The sequence below is a fragment of the Rhinoderma darwinii genome, chromosome 5 (assembly GCF_050947455.1).
Source record: "Rhinoderma darwinii isolate aRhiDar2 chromosome 5, aRhiDar2.hap1, whole genome shotgun sequence".
Taxonomy (NCBI): Eukaryota; Metazoa; Chordata; class Amphibia; order Anura; family Rhinodermatidae; genus Rhinoderma; species Rhinoderma darwinii.
Window position 1 is genome coordinate 17745317 of NC_134691.1, and position 22550 is coordinate 17767866.

Here is a 22550-nt window from a genome sequence, read left to right on the forward strand (position 1 = left end):
AAAAAATGAAAAACCTTGAGGCCAGGATCACAAACAGAGTTTTTGGTGCAGGTTTTTGCTTAGTTCTTTTTGTTTCAATACTTTTTTTATCTTTTGTTTTCTTAAGAAATATGGGAGATACATAGTATATAATAATCGACAGTCAACATAACCCCACAGCGCGGAGCAAGGTGGAGCACATACTAACAAATGGCTCAATATGTAACATGTAAGAAAAAGTATGAAAGGACCATGTAGTGGCCTCAAAGGCAAGACATAGAAGACCGTTGTGTGCAAAATCCACCAATAATTGTGAGCCCTTAGAATCATAAGACAATTCACTACATGCAATCTAATAGGTAGTAGTGGGTACCATTTTTTTCTAAAGTAGTGGTGGGCCCCCCATGTCTACAGTGCCCTTTTGAAACAGCACAGATTACACATATGGTATGTCCACCCATGGGCAGGACCAGATACAGGCTGCCAACATTTGGGCAGCGCCCAAGGACCCATCACCAATAGGTGCCTTAGTAAGTTCCGACACTCCTTTGTACTCTTGTCCCACCATTTCTACATCGTCCTCGCTGCTGTCTGTGTACATTCCTATGGGATAATGTTTCCTCCATGGAGATGACACATCATGTGTCCACATCATTGATTACCAACCACCGCATTGACATGTCTTCCATAATCATGTCACATAGGAGGCCAACGATTGGCCACCATGTGACACGTCATTTCTTTGAAACAGAGAGATTTAGGAGACTGATGGACCCCATTAAATGATGGTCTTCAATGGACTCCATTGACTGATAATGGGGTTCGCCAGGTCCGTTAAGGTTTCCATCATTTTGATAGAACGAATAGCACTTTAGATGACGGAAGCCTTGACTAAACCCTGGCGGAGGCTCATACCCTCATTCATAACAGTTTATGTGGAACCATTTTGATTCATCAACAACCAGTGCTATGAAGGTGCAGATGATGGGAAAATTAAATTTTTGGGCAGCTTGAAAGAAAACTACAGGACAAGAGGTATGAGGACATATTTTCACTTGAAATTACAGGACCAACGCCTGAGGCTGCACCACTGAGATATTCCAATAAAACATGTCCCCTTCTGTCTAGTGCCTTCTTGTCATTGAGACCATTTGTGGATCCTCTTATATAACACTCCTGGGATTTCTCCCTTATATGACCCTTTACTAGGGAAACAAAATATTACTTGCAACTTTTTGGATCCCTTGAATTTGTCCACCTGTTGCAGACATGCTGTCCTGTAAAGTGGGATCTTAGTCCACACATCGCTGCTGAGGAGACTTTTTTGTCCTCAGAAAACTAAGTCATTTACCATGGCTGGTCAGTGGGTCTGAAGGGCATAGACCATGGATCCTATTGCATTTATGGCTAGTAATAACTGGCCAGCAGCAGTTTGTCCATTCCTTCGAGCCCCTTTGTAGTTTTACAGCCCTACTAAAAACAGTGTCAGATGTGAATATAGCTGTAAAGGACATATGTAGCAGGGCTGAAGTTGTTATTTTTATCTGTAATATTACATAGGATGGAGATAAAGTGATACAAAAATAGTAAATATTCCCATTTTGGCCAGCCATAGATATAACACAGCTGTCAGCCAAGTGCTTGTTTTACCAACAGATATCATCCCCAACACCCCTTTTAACATGCATGCTTAAAGTGTAACTAAACTTTCAGAAAACTTCTGACATGTCGTAGTGACATGTCAGAAGTTTTGATCGGTGGGGTCCGAGCACTGAGACCCCCACCGACCGCTAAAACCAAACGGAAGAAGCAATCGGGTGAGCGCTGAGCCACTTAGTCTCTGATCATCATTCCTCGGACAGCTGAGCAGTTGGTGTGCAGGCTCATAGACTTTCTATTGAGTCCATACACCGTTACCTCGGCTTTCCAAGAAAAGCTGATCAGAAAGCAAGCAGGTCAGTGCTCGCCCAAGCACTTCTGCAGCTTCTTTATAGCGATCGCGGGGATCTCAGTGCTCGGACCCCCACCGATCAAAACTTCTGACATGTCACTATGATATATCAGAAATTTTCTGAAAGTTTAGTTACCCTCTAACTTTGCCGATTTTCCCTAGAACCTACCTTAGGTATTTACTAAATAGAGATTCCCATCTACAGACAGAACTGTTTAAAACTTTTTAGTCCTCATTAGTGCACGGGAGAGTGAATCATTTTGCATAAGAATTGAAATTTCAAAAATCTTGTAAACCTTATAAAGTTGTCTGAGAGTTTACCTACCAAGGAAAATTATGGCAGGTCCATCATGGTAAGACCCACAATGTGGCAAGAACAAAGGGGACACAGAGCTTGGTAAAGAGGAACAATTATTTTGGCTTTTTCCTTGGCACAGCGTCACTCCTGAGCAGACTAGGGATTGAAAAAAAATCCCATTCACTTGAATTCTCAGGATCATTGGGGGTCTCAGTAGAAAACCCCCCCAGTAATCAGACAATGATGTAGTGAGAAAGCCCCTTTAAGTGGGACCTGCTCCCTTCCTCTGTGTGAACATAAATAGGGCCCTCATTTAGATTTTTGTTTTCTATGGGGCCCCTCTTATCTTTATGCTCCTAGATAAACATTAGAAGATAAATTAGAAATAGATAATACAGTGAGGATAACCTAAAAAATGCAACCCAACTAGCAAAGCCTGATAGAATATTGCAAAAAAAAAAAAAAGAAGGCAATTGCCAAAGGGAAACATGTTTCCTTGAGGATGTAAAATTAGAACATTTACAACGTTACTTGATTACAATCTATAGACGGTGATTGGAGTCGACAAAAAGACAGATACATACTGGAAAAGCCAGTCAGACGATATAGTGACATGTTTTCTGTAGTGATCGGTCTAGTAAATACCTTACAATTATCTAAGATGATGTTGATGGAACAATATAAAGGACAAAAAATGGAGCCAAAGAAAAAAAGATAGTTTTTTGTAGCTTATCCTTGGTTATAAATGGCAAAACAATCATAAAAGTGAATGCGAGGTTGTCACAGCCGCGCCCCTTTTACCAACATTACAGCATAGTAATGTCTTCATAAAATAGTCTCTGGAAAACTAACATTTATGGTCTATCCTTTGGATAGTTTATCAATGTTTTATCTGTGAAGTTTTGACCTCGGGGACCACGATAAGCACAATGAAGGGGTTCTTTTATTGCTTACACAGCCACACCGGCTTGTCTGTACGGGAGACTGTTCCTGGTACAGTAGATTGTCCCATTTAGACCCCTTCAAGTTAATGGGGTGAGCTGCAAGAAGCAGGCACCTGTACGGACTCCCACTGATCAAACATTGATAACCTATCCTATGGATAGGCCATAAATGTTCAAATATCAGAAAAGCTCTTTAAAGAGGGCATGCCACTAGGTCATATTATTTTAAATGTTTATTGACCTGAATAGCACTGTTTCCCTGATTCCAGCCCTGTTTTTCTTTTTTTCCTGGACCCCGCCGTTCCAGAGATATAGCCCACTGTTGTAATGACTTCCTATATGCTAATTTGCTGTAATTAGCCAATAGGGTGTGAACTACCCTCAAGCTGCCTTGTGATGATTGGTCAGCATCAGAGGCAGGGTAGCTAGCTCCACCCCATTGGCTAACTACTGAAAATGTGCATATAGGGAGCCAACACAAGAGTGGGCCATATCTCTGGAACCGGGGGGGGGGGGCCAAGAAAAAAAGAAAAACAGTGCTGGAATCAGAGAGACAGCGCTATTCAGGTGACTTAGCCAGTTCACCGTATATGACTTAGTGACAGTCCTTTTTAAGCATTTAGCCTAAAATAGTATTAGTTGTAAGTACTGGGGCTGAGGTAGATGCTATATTGTTGTCATAGTCTTGAATCTCCGATAGAGCCCAATAACATTGGTTTGACATGGAAGGTGGCAGCTTGGTGCCAGTGCTGATGACCTGATTTGGAATTGAAGATGATTGGCAATCTTCTTGGCCTCTCCTTCTTCTGTCTTAAGATTCTTACTATTCTCAGTGGTAAGAGAAACTTAAAGGAACACACACCCTCTATTATTCATACCCAACTTTATAGAGATAGCAGAGAATCTGAATTTAATAAATGCAGACTGTCACAGCCACCAGGGACATTTGGATATATAAATATAAAGTAAATGGCCATCGAAGTGCTTGCCTGTAAATTTTGGTGAAGTAGCTAAAAAAAATGGAGATGCCCTTTAAATAACATTTCCCATCCACCTCATTAGTAGGAACTAAAAGGAACCAAGTGAATGCCGAAATTCTCTTTCCATCCTGAATTTTGTATTCAATTTTGTATTCAACTAGATGAGGTGAATACATACAAGGCTTATTAAGAGTAGAGATGAGTCTGTATAGGTGACAATGACCTTGTAATATAACAGGGTAACGACTTTTCACAAAAGAATATTGGATACGGTGTTGCCTTTGTCTCCCACGCTATTCACAGGCCTCCTCATTTATTACTTCCTTGCACTGATCTGAGAGGCATCTGTTTAAAGAATTTACGTTGCATAGTCAGAAGGCACTCGTGTATTTCCTTTTTCTCATGTTGGATTTCTGAAAAGCTTCTCCGTGTTTTGTAACGAGGCTGAAATCCTTTTGTCACTTGTAACAGCTGAATATAGCTCAGTAAATAATTATTTGGGAAGTAATTGTTGCTTCATCCTTCTGCTTAGACACAAATTAACCCCCGAGTAATTTAACCTCTTAAGAACCAGGCCAATTTTAATCTCGAGGACCAGGACAATAGTTGACCTCTCTCCATTCGGAGAAGCATAATTTATTTTTATTTTTTTAGGCATATTAGGATTTGCAATTTATTTTTTTGTGGGATTTCTATATTTCTAAAAGCCAATATGGCCACAGACCTGGGGTGTTTTAATGGACCCTTGGTTGTCTCCCCATGTATAGTAAGGGCACCAATTACAATTGAAGGAGATCCCCCCTCTATCTCTGCTCTTATATGCCCCGATCAGTATTGATCGTGACACACGAGAGGTTAAATGGTGGAAATCAGAGGTTTCTCTGATCTCTGCCATTAGATCGGTGCTGCAGCTGCCTAGCACAGTCATTGTCCCATTGTCTTGAATATTATTGGTGTGCACCTTAATGATGAGTATGCTGGTCATGATACTGCTACTCTCTGACGCTCTAGACACACACACATACTCCTCAATGATCGTCAACCTGTTAAGAGTACGAGCGTCGTTACACTTAGTGGCCGTGAGGTGAAAGTGTGTTGTAAAACCGAAAACCGTGCAGCTAATTTCCATAGTTCTGTGATGCTCTGTTTGGGCATGCGGTAGGAGTGAACTTTCTGTCTAGTGCCACCTATAGGTGACTACCTTGTAAGTCAATGTCTGACCCCTTATAGAGTGTTGAAACATGACTCAGGTTAATAGCCAAACCAGAGACCCCCAACTGCAGATAGCACTGTATTGAAATTGTTGCTCCTCATCAGTATAGAGTAGGATTGTATTTCGCTGGGTGAGATACCTTTGTAGCTGCTCTACAAAGTTACTGATCCTCCTTGCGGAAATCCAGCTGGTAGGGAGTCAACTCCGAAGGAGTGCTGTCTACAGTGTCTTTCGATTGGACAATTCATTTGAGTCATGTTTCAAGACTCTATTAATGGTCGGACATTGACTTACAGTATGGCACTTGAAATCAGTTTTCTTCCTTCTGGTGGAGAGCTATTTTGCATATTTTTCCCAGGATGCATTGCCCTACCAGCTGGATCTCCACAAGGAGAAGAGCTTAGTGAAGTGAGTTCTATGTGCTTCACCTGTACAAGCCGCAAAGACAAAAAGCCTGTGGCAAAACAGCTATGCTATGTGTAAGGCACCCTAATACCAATAGCTAGCCCTAGACAGGACGATTTGCCCCCGTTCTTATTAGTGTTCCAATATTTTTTAACATTAGGGAATTTTAATTTGCAGACTACCCCTAATGAAGCCATTTGATAAATGTGTCAGGATCTCTTAGTGCGGCCATGTTCCCTACTCGTCTTTAGATCTTCATCTTATTTGCTTAGGGGGATTAAGTTTTAATGATCTTCTGGAACCAATACATTTGTTATTTGATTCTTTTTGTAGCTAATATTAGATTATAGTCATATAATGGTATGTTCACACGAGGTCATTACGTCCGTAATTGACGGACGTATTTCGGCCGCAAGTACCGGACCGAACACAGTGCAGGGAGCCGGACTTCTAGCATCATTGTTATGTACGACGCTAGGAGTCCCTGCCTCGCTGCAGGACAACTGTCCCGTACTGAAAACATGATTACAGTACGGGACAGTTGTCCCGCAGCAAGGCAGGGACTCCTAGCGTCGTACATAACTATGATGCTAGGAGCCCGGCTCCCTGCACTGTGTTCGGTCCGGGACTTGCGGCCGAAATACGTTCCGTCCTTTACGGGCCGAACATGCTCGTGTGAACCCAGCCTAAAGGCCCTTTTACACTGGGCGATTATCGGGCAGACAAGAATTAATAGAACGCTCGTTGCTGATAATTCCCCTGTGTAAACAGGGCAGCGATCGGCAGATGAATGAGCAAACGCTCGTTCATTGGCTGATTGTATCGTTTTAAAAAACTGAAATATTATCGTTGCCGGCAGCACATCTTGGTGTGTACACAGGGAGACGCGCTGCCGACATGATGATAATGTATGGGGACGAGCGATCGGAGTAACGAGCCCTCATCCACATACATAGCTCCTTGTGACAGGAGCAAATGAGCGCCGATCAACGAGCTGTCTCGTTGATCGGCACTCGTTGCACCGGCCAAAATTTAAAGAATATGAGATTTTCTCCATCTGCTCACTTTTCTACTGTCTGTAGGTTATCAATAAGAAGGAACAGGGAGAGTAACACATAACTGCAGGATCAGACTACATAGAGTTTTTTGTAGTCTGTTACTATAGAGACACATAGGTCTGCAAAGGAGCTGTATGCACAAATCTGCAAAGTTGCTTCATTATTTTATTTTAAAGGCAATAAAACAAATGGTTGCAAGGGTATACATCCGTGCATATGACATAAAGGTGTCATTTTTATTGTATTATTTTCTGTTTTTGGTGAACTGTAAAAAAAATGGTCTTAAAAGACAAAAGTCAAAAAGCCTGGCCCCTTCAGTCCGAAGAATGCTGTGTTTGGCCCTCGTAATCTTCTAATTTATCACAAGTTATCAGAGTATTTAGTTTCCTTTGATGTGGTCTGATTGACTACAAACTGCAAGGAGATGTCAGAGGGTTAGGATAAGGTACAGGCGGGGAAGGCTCTCACTGAAGATGATGATGGTTATGCTGAAGTATGGTAAATGGATGAGCAGAAAAACTACAGTTCCCAAAGGCGAAATGGAGACCTTGTCATATTCACCTGTGTGAGCGCTGAAGAATGCTGCTGTCAGTTTTGGCGCTGAAGGCGATTTGTGCACTTGATCTGAGTTTTGTTAGTGCGCCGCCCTCTAGCACAATGGGACACATTCTTCGATGGGTCACAGTTTGTTTAAGAAAGCCATTCTCAAGCCTCTTCTGTTGTCTGACACCCATTATCCACTCAAGAATCACATGCACACCCACCCACGTACACATAGACACCTTATAACCCCCAGTACCGGCATTACGTTTCATGTAGGGTAGAGAGTAGCAAACTCCAAATGAAATCTTATTGTCAATATTTAGCGTTAAATCTAGCAGCCCCCTGACCAAGGAACCCACCCCCCTGCGAGAAGATAGGCAGATAGCACCAAGGTCTATTCCAAGAGGAGGGAGGGATTTGTCTGGTTTTGTCTAACGCTCCCATTCCAGTTGTAAGAATTGCAAAACCAGATGGTTAGCGAATCCCGCCCTGCCCAATATTCACCACTTAGGTGCAGGCCATTTTCGGTCTGCTGCCCAAACTGAAATATTTATCTTGCCTGCAGTGCCGAAAGCAAGCATCACAATGAAATGACGTCTCCATGCCAAGAAGAGACCTGTGGCCTGCAATGCCTGGATCTTCATGGGAACAAAACACTTTGGCGCTGTTTCTGAGGGCACTCTTTCTATCATGCTATTTCTGTGGGCAGTCTCAGAATGGCACTATTTTTAGTAGCGCTACCAATGTGTCAATATTTTTAGGGGTACTATCCATGTGGCATTATTTCCGGTGGCACAACCTTTGAGGGCAACATCTGACACTATTTCTGGTAGCACTCCCTGTAGGACTATTTCTAAAGGGCTACATCCGGCACTATTTCAGGGGGCACTATCTCTGCACCACTATTTATTAGGGCACCATCTAGCATGATTTCTAGGGACACTATCTGTGTAGCAATCTTTTATACGGCCCTATCTGTGTGGCACTATTTATTAGGGTACCATCTAGCATGAGTTCTAGGGCCACTATCTTTGTAGCAATCTTTTATGCGGCCCTATCTGTGTGCCACTATTTAATAGGACACCATCTAGCATGATTTCTAGAGACACTATCTTTGTGGCACTATTTCTGGGGGTAGTAGGTAGCATCAGTTTGGCACTATTTTTAGTGGCACTACACATGAAATACTATTTTTAGGGACACTATCCATGCAGTATTATTTCTGAGGGCATTATCTTTGTGGTATTATTTCTGAGGGTACCATCTGACACTATTTCTTGGAGCACATCGGTGGTACTATTTCGGTGGCAGCATCTAGCACTATTTCAGGGGATAATATCTGAGTAGCACTATTTATTAGGGCACCATCTAGCATGATTTCTAGAGACACTATCTATAGGTACTCTTTTATAGAGGCACTATCTGTGTGGCACTATTTCTGAGGACACTACGTAATGTTATTACTATGGACACTATTGCAGTACTATACGAATATGAACAATAGTACTGGAGATGTGGCCGATAGTCTCAGTGGCAACATTTGGATATTGCTGTTGCATAATTGTAAACGTCCCTGACCAAACATCTGTATTTTTTCCTTATATTTTTTCTTCTTCAGACACAACTATCCCTACACATCAATACATTAATATACATTATGCACCTGATCCTTAAAGGACAATTCCACCCAACCACCACAGTGATACTGTGCAATCATGTGGCAGTTGTGCAGCATTGTTGTCACCTATCCTTACTGTATATATAAGTTCTCGCTCCCCTATTAAACTGATTCAAACTACTCTAGATGGTGAAACAAGTGAGTTCAATTCACCTGCCTGTCTCAGGGGTCGGGTACACCATTTACGTCCAGTGTACTTCACTTAATTTTCAAATCCACCCCCATTGGCACTCTAGGGGATCAAAATGAAGCAAGCGATGTACGAATGGCACTCCCCACCTCTCATTGAAATATGTGAAAAGAAAAAAAGGGGGAAGGAGGACAAGCCGCGCTCCTCTAAGGTAATACTGTTTGGAATAGGAATCAAGAGCTGTAGAAAGCGAGCTGGATTACTCACCTAGTATCGTTGTGCAAGTATAGACACAACACTACTGCTTTGCATAGATAACGATGATGATATTTTTAGGTGCCAACTGCCACCCGCTGCTATCCCATGGATGAAATCCTATTTGCCCGGGGAGACGAAAACAAGAAGTAGAAGGAAAAGTGCAGCATTTTGGGCACGGCACCTGGCAGCTAAGTAGTCAATGGATGTATATGATTGAGGTATTGATATATTTTTATTGTCAAAAAACATTACGCGTTTCAGGACCGGACAGGTCCGTTCCTCAGGCTTATACAATGATACACAATAAGAAGGAAAAAAAAGAGACTGATCCAGCGCTGTTTGATAATTAAAAGGGATACAAAATTCCCACTTTTATTGACATAGAAAATGATTAAAAAATGGAAGGAGACGCAGTATCAAGGTGGTTTCATGCGGGCAGGTGCCCGAGCTTACGCGTTTCGAACACTGGCAGTGTTCTTATTCATGGCAGAAATACCACAAAAAGAAGCATCCTTGTATACACACAAAAAAGACCGGGGGGAAAAAAACAACAAGGAAATGTTTTTCTCGGATGACAGTTATATTTCAGTTTGGAAAAGAGGAGAGGAGTGCGGATTTCCCAATTAACTGACGTCAAATGTTAGTGTGGAAAATCCGGCAGTGTATAGAGGTTGGCTGCATGCATGTTTTGAATCAGTCATTTAACATTTTTATCTCATTAACGTACTGACATTATTTAACTACCATATTAAAACTTACTGTATATATTACATGCTTCTCTATTGTATAAAACAATGCTTCTTTTTGTGTATCGTAGTATAAACCTGAGGAAGGGACCTGTCCGGTCCTGAAACGCGTAGTGTTTTTTTTTTTTTTACAATAAAAATATATCAATACCTCAATCATATACATCCATTGAATACTTACCTGCCGAGCACCGTGTCCCGAATGCTGAACTTTTCCTTCTACTTCTTGTCACCTCTCATTGAGTCACATTGTACCAGATCATTAAAGGGGTATTCCCGTTTTAAATTTTTATAACCAGCTAGAGGATTCTATAAGACTGTTATCGTGGGGGACCGACCACTGAAATCCCCCACTGAACGAAATAAAAGATGTTACCTCCGCTTTTTTCCTACATAGCAGTGTCCTTGTCCATCCACAGTGCAAAAAAAACAGCAACACAGCTCCATTCACGTGAATAGGGCTGTGTTGAATGGAGCCGTGTTGCAGTTCCCTGTCCAGCAGATGAATGGAAGGGCTGCTGTGCAGGGAAAACCTGTGCAGCAGCAGCAGCGCTTCACAAGCACTGCACCTCCTTTCTTCTGAAGCCCTAATGCCGGGACCTCCAAGGATTCAAATGTTATGGAAATCCCTAGCGACCTAACATCACTTCCAATAGTGGGAAAACCCCCTTAACTGAACAGAAATAGCAATCAAACAGCGCCCCCTGTGGCCAATGTTGCATGTATTGTTTATAATGTAAGGAATATATTGTAGTTATTTAGCCTTATTAACCACTTTTCCGTGTTGCTCGGCAGATCGGCCTCATATTCCCAGTTTTATGACACGTGCTCTCAGCTTTCAAACCTTTTCATGTTGAACAATCCCCGACCTCGCGGACAATAATATGTCTAGCACCAGAGCCCCAGACATAATGAATTTCTTCCCGTCTGCTACTTCTGAAGCCTTACTACCAGTTTAATAGTTTGTGTATGAGGTTGTTGTGTCTTGTAGGAGCAGTACGGTTTGATTAATCCGAGGTTTTATTGCTTGGATTGTTGTAGGCTTGTACAACGCTCCATCTATTGCTGTATTTTATATGCACCGTGTAAAGACTTTGAAAACCTTCGGCTAAATACGCAGCAACGTGTTTGGGGCTTTATGAGGCTGCGACATTGTATCACACAACAAATAAGAGTTTACATTAAATTGTTACAGGTTCTGAGGATATGACATAATGGAGCGAGAAGCCAAATTCTCAATAGGCGTGGGAGGGGGGCACTGTTTTATTGCTTTAGTAAAATATTGTAGAGCTTACAGTCTGCTGCAAATTAGGCCGCTTGGGCCCCTCCAGCTACCAGGACTACAAGGCCAAGCATGCCATTCAAGCCTCGTTTATTATTAACACAGTACTACTTATCAATCCTAAAGTCGATGTTAACCTTTCAACATCATTTCATTTTTAGGTCCAATTTCTTAATAGTTACTTGAAAGCACGCAGCATATCTGTCCTGTGCGCCACAGGGAATTCCGCGCGAAAAACTGGCCAAACTGTGGTGCAGTTTTTTGCCCGGAATGTCCTCTGCGATAAACTGCAGCACCAGCCGGCCTAGCACGCTGGCCTCCTGGGATGACGTCTCATCCAAGGAGACCACTGCAGCCTGTGATTGGCTGCAGTGGCAGTCACCTGAAGCGTCATCCCAGGAGGCCGGCCTTCTCATGTTACCCAGGCCGGCCTCCTGGGATGGCGTTTCATCCCATGTGACCACCGCTACAGCCTGTCATTGGCCGCAGCGGTCTCACATGGGATGAATCGTCACCTCAGGAGGCCGTGCTGGAGGCAGGAACACAGACTTCTGGGTAAGTATCAGGCTTTTTTTCTAAGTTGTGTTTTTTTTGCCGTGGGATCGCTGCGAATCCGCCGCAAAAAAAGCAACAACTGCTATTTGTTGCGGGATTTACCTCCCCATTGACTTCAATGGGGAATTTCCACAACAAATAAGCAGCTTTAAAGCAAATGCAATTGACATGCTGTGGCATAAATTTCCACAGCACAGGTCAATTTCTGAGCGTTTTTTCGGCTCAGTTTTTCCGCAGCGTGTGGATGACATTTGTTCCATCTCATCCACTTTGCTGCTACTGTATTCTGCTGCGTTTTTTCTATCTGCAATTCCGGATGGAAAATATGCAGCAATTCCGCAACGTGTGAACAAGCCCCCACCGATACAGAGCTCTAAATCTCCTGCATAGACATAGAGATAAATTATAAAATTATTCATGCCTAACTCCACCACTCGAGGGAGCTGAAGAGTTTACTGCATACTGCAGAAAAGCTGCGATTTCACCGGAAACAAAGCTCATACTTACCCAGAATTCTGTGTTTCTTCGGCCAGCCTCCTGGGATGAAGTTTCATCCCATGTGACTGCTGCAGCCAATCACAGGCTGCAGCGGTCACATGGGATGAAACATCATCCCAGGAGGCCGGTCTGCAGGACGTCAGAGGGTAAGTATGAGGTTGTTTTTTTTTTCTACATGCTGTTTTCCGCAGCGGACATTCCAGCTGAAAAACTGCATCACAATTTGGTGCCTTTTTCCGTCCGGAATTCCCTGCGGTGCCCAGGGCGGATACGCTGTGTGAACATAGCCTAAACATGCCCATTTGGTTCGACCAGAATTCTGTTGTTTCTGTGGGGGGAGATAAGTAGCTGCTAGACATATCTAGCGACACTTAGCTCAGTGTGAAGCACTAGGAACACACTGATGAAAATCCAATCTTTTTCTGCCAGACATTGGGGGACAGTCAAATTAGTCCCAACGTAATCTCATGCCTGTGACCAGTTGTAGATTTCCCTTGAGCCATTTCAAATAACAAGGTTAAAAAGTGTCTACACCTTTAACTTCAATCTTAAAGGGATGTTTCAGTTTTGTGTTAATGAAGCTTAAATTAACTTTACTTACTGTTAAAATGTAGTTATTTTATGCATGCAGATTCTGTTTGTTTCTTCACAGCCTGCCTATAGAAGTCTATGGAGAGGAGAGATGGTAGTAGGAGGAGGAAGCAGGAGCAGAGAGACACACACACACACACACACACACACACACGCACGCACGCACGCACACACACACACACACATTGACACTGCTGCCCATACAAGTCTACGGAGAGGGTGGGGGGAGCAGTAGGAGGGAGCAGGAAAATAGAGACAAAGACATAGTGCCCATATAAGTCTATGGAGAGAGGAGGGGGAACAAAAGAAGAGTGAGAAAAACACAGACATTTGTACTGCAGCTTCCTGGTAAGTGTTACTGTCTCACCCTATTGCTGGATGCTCAGTTACACTGCTTATTACTGCTGTATGATATCCTCCATGTTACTGCTGCTTCTAGTAAGTGTTACTGTCTCACTCCAGTGCTGGATTCACAGCTACACTGCTCATTACTGCTGCTTCTAGTAAGTGTTACTGTCTCACTCCAATGCTGGATTCCCAGCGACACTGCTCATTACTGCTGTTTAATCTCCTTCATGTTGCTGCAGCTTCTATAAATGTAATAGCTAGAGCGAAGAGAGCAGGATTCTCCCCTTCTATGTGTTCTGTGTATATAAGACATTATAGTAGTTAGGCTCGGCCCACTAGTCCAGAGAAAACTGAGAATTAGAGATAAAGCCTGCAGAGGGAAAACTGCTAAGTACTGCAGAATACAAGTCATATAATGGCCAGAAATAATGTTATTCCTCATGTGCACATATATGACAGCTTATTCTGAAAAGCCACCTGAGAAGTTAGGTATGCTTTAATCATTGTATAATAAAAAGTTCTGCAGCTTTTTCATTTATTTTGTGGTTCAATTCCTCACCATTTCAAGATCTCTGCATCCTGTCAGTGAATGAGAACATTCTTGTCTGAACTTGCCCACTCCTACTGTCTGTAAGATGTTTTATTTTTTTATTTTAAATGTATTAGAGCATTATACACATTGATTGCAAAAGTTCACATACCATTTAAAAAGACAGCATGGTGCAGATTGGCCAGGATCGCCCACACACAGTTTTGATGCAGGTTTTGTGGGAGTTTTTTTTTTATAGCCAAAGCCAGAAGTGGATCTATAAGGAATGAAAGGTATAAGGACAAAACTGATACATACTCCTTTCTTTTGTATCCACTCCTGTGTTTGGCTCAAAAACTGCGACAAAAACTGCATCAAAACTGTGTGTGTGTGATCCTGGCCTTAAAGAGGCTCTGTCACCAGATTTTGCAACCCCTATCTGCTATTGCAGCAGATAGGCGCTGCAATGTAGATTACAGTAACGTTTTTATTTTTAAAAAACGAGCATTTTTGGCCAAGTTATGACCATTTTTGTATTTATGCAAATGAGGCTTGCAAAAGTACAACTGGGCGTGTTTAAAGTAAAAGTCCAAGTGGGCGTGTATTATGTGCGTACATCGGGGCGTTTTTACTACTTTTACTAGCTGGGCGCTCTGAAGAGAAGTATCATCCACTTCTCTTCAGAACGCCCAGCTTCTGGCAGTGCAGACACAGCCGTGTTCTCCAGAGATCACGCTGTGACGTCACTCACTTCCTGCCCCAGGTCCTGCATCGTGTCGGACGAGCGAGGACACATCGGCACCAGAGGCTACAGTGGATTCTGCAGCAGCATCGGCGTTTGCAGGCAAACGCTGATGCTGCTGCAGAATCCACTGTAGCCTCTGGTGCCGATGTGGCACTGCCAGAAGCTGGGTGTTAACGAACAGAAGTGGATTATGCTGATTCGTCAGCATCATACACTCCCATTCCTAATGCCCAGCTAGTAAAAGAAGTAAAAACGCCCCGATGTACGCACATAATACACGCCCAGTTGTACTTTTACTGTAAACACGCCCAGTTGTACTTTTGCAAGCCTCATTTGCATAAATACAAAATTGGTCATAACTTGGCCAAAAATGCTCGTTTTTAAAAAATAAAAACGTTACTGTAATCTACATTGCAGCGCCGATCTGCTGCAATAGCAGATAGGGGTTGCAAAATCTGGTGACAGAGAATCTTTAAGCTACACTTCTGGGTTTAGGGATAAAATGTCAGCATTTTCTGACAATCCCTTTACAGCAATGCTGCTCCTTTATTTCACTATGATCGGCCCCAGGGACTTTTCAGACATTGCTGGCCTCATCCAACGAATTGTTACATAATAGCAGTTATATAAGTGAGATACATTGTTGCATAACTCCCTGGACTGCTACATTTGTAGGCAAACACCTCTCTGTGTAGCCAGTGTTGCGGTGTCGTCACTGCGCCTTTTATTGCTTTCTCCTCTATATAACAGGACAAGGCTAAAGTGCCACAGTAATCTTACATATGTCCCTAGGAGCTGTTCAGGACTGTAAAAACCGTCTCATTGAAGCCGCAGTACACAGTGAGTGATTAGTAATGCCAGCTGAACCCGTCTATACATAATGAATAACCGCATTAACTCAAATAACAGGGCAGGACGGACCCACATACCTGGCACTGATCAGTAACTGAAGACAGGAGCGTGTTATAAAAGATACAGTGACGGAGACACCAAAAAATGCAGAAGAAAGGAATAGTGCGAGATTTCCTATAATTAACGGCTTTCGTTAAAATTCCTGCATGTTAATGAGATATTTATCATGGCATGACAAGCCCGGCTTTATTATTACATGGGTGAAAATGATCTGCTAGTCATTCAGTTATGAAATGTATAGATTCAGAGTATGTACGCTGCAAAGTAATAGTGTGGATACAGTCAAATGTAAATAGTCTTCTACCCAAACACATCAGTATCCATGTTCATAGGGGGCAGTATTAGGCTGGATTCACACGAGCACATTACGTCCGTAATGGACGGACGTATTTCGGCCGCAAGTCCTGGACCGAACACACTGAAAGGAGCTGGGCTCCTAGCATCATACTTATGTAAGATGCTAGGAGTCCCTGCCTCGCTGCCGGACAACTGTCCCGTACTGTTTTGAGCCCGGCTCCCTGCAGTGTGTTCGGTCCGGGGCTTGCGGCCGAAATACGTCTGTCCATTACGGACGTAATGTGCTCATGTGAATCCAGCCTTATAGTAGTTATATTCTTGTATATAGGGGGCAGTATTATAGTAGTTATAATCTTGTATATAGGGGGCAGTATTATAGTAGTTATATTCTTGTATATAGGGGCAGTATTATAGTAGTTATATTCTTGTATATAGGAGCAGTATTATAGTAGTTATATTCTTGTATATAGGGGGCAGAATTATAGTAGTTATATTCTTGAATATAGGAGCAGTATTATAGTAGTTATATTCTTGTATATAGGGGGCAGAATTATAGTAGTGATATTCTTGTATATAGAGGGCAGTATTATAGTAGTTATATTCTTGTATATAGGGGGCAGTATTATAGTAGTTATATTCTTGTATATAGGAGGCAGTATTATAGTAGTTATATTCTTGTATATAGGAGCAGTATTATAGTAGTTATATTCTTGTATATAGGAGCAGTATTATAGTAGTTATATTCTTGTATATAGGGGGCAGTATTATAGTAGTTATATTCTTGTATATAGGAGCAGTATTATAGTAGTTATATTCTTGTATATAGGGGCAGTATTATAGTAGTTATATTCTTGTATATAGGAGGCAGTATTATAGTAGTTATATTTTTGTATATAGGGGGCAGTATTATAGTAGTTATATTCTTGTATATAGGGGGCAGTATTATAGTAGTTATATTCTTGTATATAGGGGCAGTATTATAGTAGTTATATTCTTGTATATAGGGAGCAGTATTATAGTAGTTATATTCTTGTATATAGGGGAAGTATTATAGTAGTTATATTCTTGTATATAGGAGGCAGTATTAGGCTGGGTTCACACGTGGCGGAATTTCACTTAAATTCCGCTGCGGACACTCCGCAGCGTTAATCCGCAGCGGAGCCGTTTGTCCATTGACTTACACTTTAATTTAGCAGTGTTCGTTTAGACGAGGCGTAAAATTCCGCTGCGGAGCATAGGCTGCGGAGCGGAATTTGGTGTCCGCAGCATGCTCTGTCTGTTGCGGAGCAGTGGCGGACTCATGGCGGAATTTCTCCATTGACTTCAATGGAGAGTCAAAATTCCGCAATGAAGTCCGCAGATCTTATGTGTGCTGCGGAGCGTATTGGTTTTACTACCATGACATTTCTTCATTCTGGCTGGACCTATGTATTTCTAGGTCTACAGCCAGACTGAGGAAGTCAATGGGGCTCCCGTAATGACGGGAGCGTTGCTAGGAGACATCTGTAAATAGTCACTGTCCAGGGTGCTGAAAGAGTTAAGCGATCGGCAGTAACTGTTTCTGCACCCGGGACAGTGACTACCGATCTCAATATACATGTATCTGTAAAAAAATATATAAGTTCATACTTACCGAGAACTCCCTGCGTCTGTCTCCAGTCCGGCCTCCCAGGATGACGTTTCAGTCTAAGTGACGGCTGCAGCCAATCACAGGCCAAGCACAGGCTGCAGCGGTCACATGGACTGGCGCGTCATCCAGGGAGGTCGGGCTGGATGCCGAAAGAGGGACGCGTCACCAAGACAACGGCCGGTAAGTATGAAAATCGTTTACTTTCACTAGGGAAAGTGCTGTCCCTTCTCTCTATCCTGCACTGATAGGGAGAAGGGAAGCACTTTTCCCGCAGTCCGCAGCAGCTAGTCCGCATCAATGTACTGCACATTTTGTGCAGATCCGCAGCAGAATCTGCAACGCAGATTCTGTGCGGCATTGATGCGGACAGTTGCGGAGGAAATCCGCCACGTGTGGTCATGCCCTAATAGTAGTTATATTCTTGTATATAGGGGGCAGTATTATAGTAGTTATATTCTTGTATATAGGGGGCAGTATTATAGTAGTTATATTCTTGTATATAGGAGCAGTATTATAGTAGTTATATTCTTGTAGATAGGGGCAGTATTATAATAGTTATATTCTTGTATATAGGAGCAGTATTATAGTAGTTATATTCTTGTATATAGGAGCAGTATTATAGTAGTTATATTCTTGTATATAGAGGGCTAGTATTATAGTAGTTATATTCTTGTATATAGGGGGCAGTATTATAGTAGTTATATTCTTGTATATAGGAGCAGTATTATAGTAGTTATATTCTTGTATATAGGGGGCAGTATTATAGTAGTTATATTCTTGTATATAGGAGCAGTATTATAGTAGTTATATTCTTGTATATAGGGAGCAGTATTATAGTAGTTATATTCTTGTATATAGGAGCAGTATTATAGTAGTTATATGCTTGTATATAGGGGCAGTATTATAGTAGTTATATTCTTGTATATAGGAGCAGTATTATAGTAGTTATACTCTTGTATATAGGGGCAGTATTATAGTAGTTATATTCCTGTATATAGGAGCAGTTTTATAGTAGTTATATTCTTGTATATAGGAGCAGTATTATAGTAGTTATATTCTTGTATATAGAGGGCTAGTATTATAGTAGTTATATTCTTGTATATAGGGGGCAGTATTATAGTAGTTATATTCTTGTATATAGGAGCAGTATTATAGTAGTTATATTCTTGTATATAGGGGGCAGTATTATAGTAGTTATATTCTTGTATATAGGAGCAGTATTATAGTAGATATATTCTTGTATATAGGGGCAGTATTATAGTAGTTATATTCTTGTATATAGGAGGCATTATTATAGTAGTTATATTCTTGTATATAGGGGCAGTATTATAGTAGTTATATTCTTGTATATAGGAGGCAGTATTATAGTAGTTATATTCTTGTCTATAGAGGGCAGTATTATAGTAGTTATATTCTTGTATATAGGAGCAGTATTATAGTAGTTATATTCTTGTATATAGAGGGCTAGTATTATAGTAGTTATATTCTTGTATATAGGGGGCAGTATTATAGTAGTTATATTCTTGTATATAGGAGCAGTATTATAGTAGTTATATTCTTGTATATAGGAGCAGTATTATAGTAGTTATATTCTTGTATATAGGAGCAGTATTATAGTAGTTATATTCTTGTATATAGGGGCAGTATTATAGTAGTTATACTCTTGTATATAGGGGCAGTATTATATTAGTTATATTCTTGTATATAGGGAGCAGTATTATAATAGTTATATTCTTGTACATAGGGGGTCAGTTTAATAGCAGTTATATTCATGTACACTTCTTGTGATTTGAGTGGGTCCCAATTGTTTAACTTGTACTAATTACATATTGATGGCATAAGAACATCATTCTTGAAAAGTACAAAACCCCTTTAACAGTACAGCTTGTAAACAAAGAATTAGTTACAAGTTACTATAGATATTTTCTACATAATTAGCCGGACTGTGTATTTATCAGCTAGAAATGTCTTTGTGAGCAGTCATGTATCAGTGTTATGATCAGATCTGTGATATTACATTAGTGAAACAATTATTAGTTCTGGGTCATTAACCCCTTCCCTCTTTAGCCACTTTTGACCTTCCTGACAGAGCCTCATTTTTCAAATCTGACATGTGTCACTTTATGTGGTAATAACTCCGGAATGCTTTCACCTATCCAAGCGATTCTGAGATTGTTTTCTCGTGACACATTGGACTTTATGTTACTGGCAAAATTTGCTCGATATGTTCAGTATTTAATTGTGAAAAACACCAAAATTTAGCGAAAAATTGCAAAAATTAGCATTTTTCTCAATTTAAATGTATCTGCTTGTAAGACAGGCAGTTATACCACACAAAATTGTTGCTAATTAACATCCCCCATATGTCTACTTTAGATTGGCATCGTTTTTTGAACATCCTTTTATTTTTCTATGACCTCACAAGGCTTAGAACTTTAGCAGCAATTTCTCACATTTTCAAGAAAATTTCAAAAGGCTATTTTTACAGGGGCCAGTTCAGTTGTGAAGTGGTTTTGAGGGCCTTATATATTAGAAACCCCAAAAAAGTCACCCCATTTTAAAAACTTCACCCCTCAAAGTATTCAAAACAGCATTTAGAAAATGTCTTAACCCTTTAAACATTTCACAGGAATTAAAGCAAAGTAGAGGTGAAATTTACAAATTTCATATTTTTCTGCAGAAATACATTTTTAATACAATTTTTTTTATAACACAGAAGGTTTTACCAGAGAAATGCAACTCAATATTTGTTGCCCAGTTTTTGCAGTTTTAGGAAATATCCCACATGTGGCCGTAGCGTGCTACTGGACTGAAACACCGGCCTCAGAAGCAAAGGAGCACCTAGTGGATTTTGGGGCCTTATTTTTGTTAGAATATATTTTAGGCACCATGTCAGGTTTGAAGGGCTCTTGCGGTGCCAAAACAGTCAAAATCCCCCAAAAGTGACCCCATCTGGGAAACTAGACACCTCAAGGAAATTATCTAGGGGTGTAGTGAGCATTTTCACCGCACAGGTTTTTTACAGAAATTATTGGAAGTAGGCCGTGAAAATTAAAATCAACATTTCTTCAAAGAAAATGTAGGTTTAGCGATTTTTTTTCTCATTTCCACAAGGACTAAAGGAGAAAAAGCACCGCAAAATTTGTAAAGCAATTTCTCCCGAGTAAAACAATACCCCACATGTGGTAATAACCGGTTGTTTGGAGACACGGCGTGGCTGAGAAGGGAAAGAGCGCCATTTGGCTTTTGGAGTTCACATTTAGCAGGAATGGTTTGCGGAGGCCATGTCACATTTACAAAGCCCCTGAGGGGACAAAACAGTGAAAACCCCAAACAAGTGACCCCATTTTGGAAACTATACCCCTTGAGGAAATTATCTAGGGGTATAGTGAGCATTTTGACCCCACAGGTTTTTTGCAGAAATTTTTGCAAGTAGGCTGTGAAAATGAAAATCTACATTTTTTCAAATAAAATGTAGGTTTAGCTAATTTTTTTTCATTTCCACAAGGACTAAAGGAGAAAAATCACCATAAAATTTGTAAAGAAATTTCTCCCGAGTAAAACAATACCCCACATGTGGTAATAAACGGCTGTTTGGACACACGGCGAGGCTGAGAAGGGAAAGAGCGCCATTTGGCTTTTGGAACTCAAATTTAGCAGGAATGGTTTGCGGAGGCCATGTTACATTTACAAAGCCCCTGAGGGGACAAAACAGTGGAAACCCCCCACAAGTGACCCCATTTTGGAAACAACACCCATTGAGGAAATTATCTAGGGGTATAGTGAGCGATTTGACACCACAGTTTTTTTGCAGAAATTATTGGAAGTAGGCCCTGAAAATAATAATCTACATTTTTTCAAAGAAAATGTAGGTTTAGCTAATTTTTTCTCATTTCCAGAAGGACTAAAGGAGAAAAAGCACCACAAAATTTGTAAAGCAATTTCTCCCGAGTAAAACAATACCCCACATGTGGTAATAAACGGCTGTTTGGACACACGGCAGGGCTTAGAAGGGAAAGAGCACTATTTGACTTTTTGAGATCACATTTAGCAGGAATGATTTGCGGAGGCCAGGTCACATTTGCAAAGCCCCTGAGGGGACAAAACAATGAAAACGCCCAAAAAGGGACTCCATTTAGGAAACGACACCTCTTGAAGAATGCATCTAGGGGTGTAGTGAGCATTTTGACCCCACAGATGTTTCATAGAATTTATTAGAATTAGGCAGTGAAAATAAAAACAGTCCTTTTTCTTCAATAAGACGTAGCTTTAGCGCAAATTTTTTCATTTTCTCAACAAATAAAGGAAAAAAAGAACCCAACATTTGTAAAGCTATTTCTCCCGAGTACGGCAATACCCCATATGTGGTCATAAACTGCTGTTTGGGCAAACGGCAGGGCTCAGAAGGGAAGGACCGCCATTTGGAGTGCAGATGTTGCTGGATTGGTTTCTGGGCACCTGTGGGCCCAAAACAGTGGAAACCCCCCAGAAGTGACCCCATTTTGTAAACTACACCCCTCAATGCATTTACCAAGGTGTGTAGTAAGCATTTTAACCCTGCAGGTGTTTTGTAGAAATTAGTGTGCGCTCAATGTTGCAGAGTGAAAATGGGATTTTTTTCCATAGATATGCCAATATGTGGTGCCCGGCTTGTGCCACCATAACAAGACAGCTCTCTAATTATTATGCGGTGTTTCCCGGTTTTAGAAACACCCTACATGTGGCCCTAATCTTTTGTCTGGACATATGACAGGGCTCAGAAGTGAAGAGTACCATGCGGAGTGGAGGCCTAATTTGGCGATTTACAAAGTATTGGTTCACAACTGCAGAGGCTCAGATGTGAAATAATAAAAAGAAACCCCTGATAAGTGACCCCATTATGGAACTGCACCCCTCAAGGCATTTATTAAGGGGTGTAGTGAGGATTTTCACCCAACAGGTCTTTTCCATAAATGAATGCGCTGCGGATGGTGCAAATTA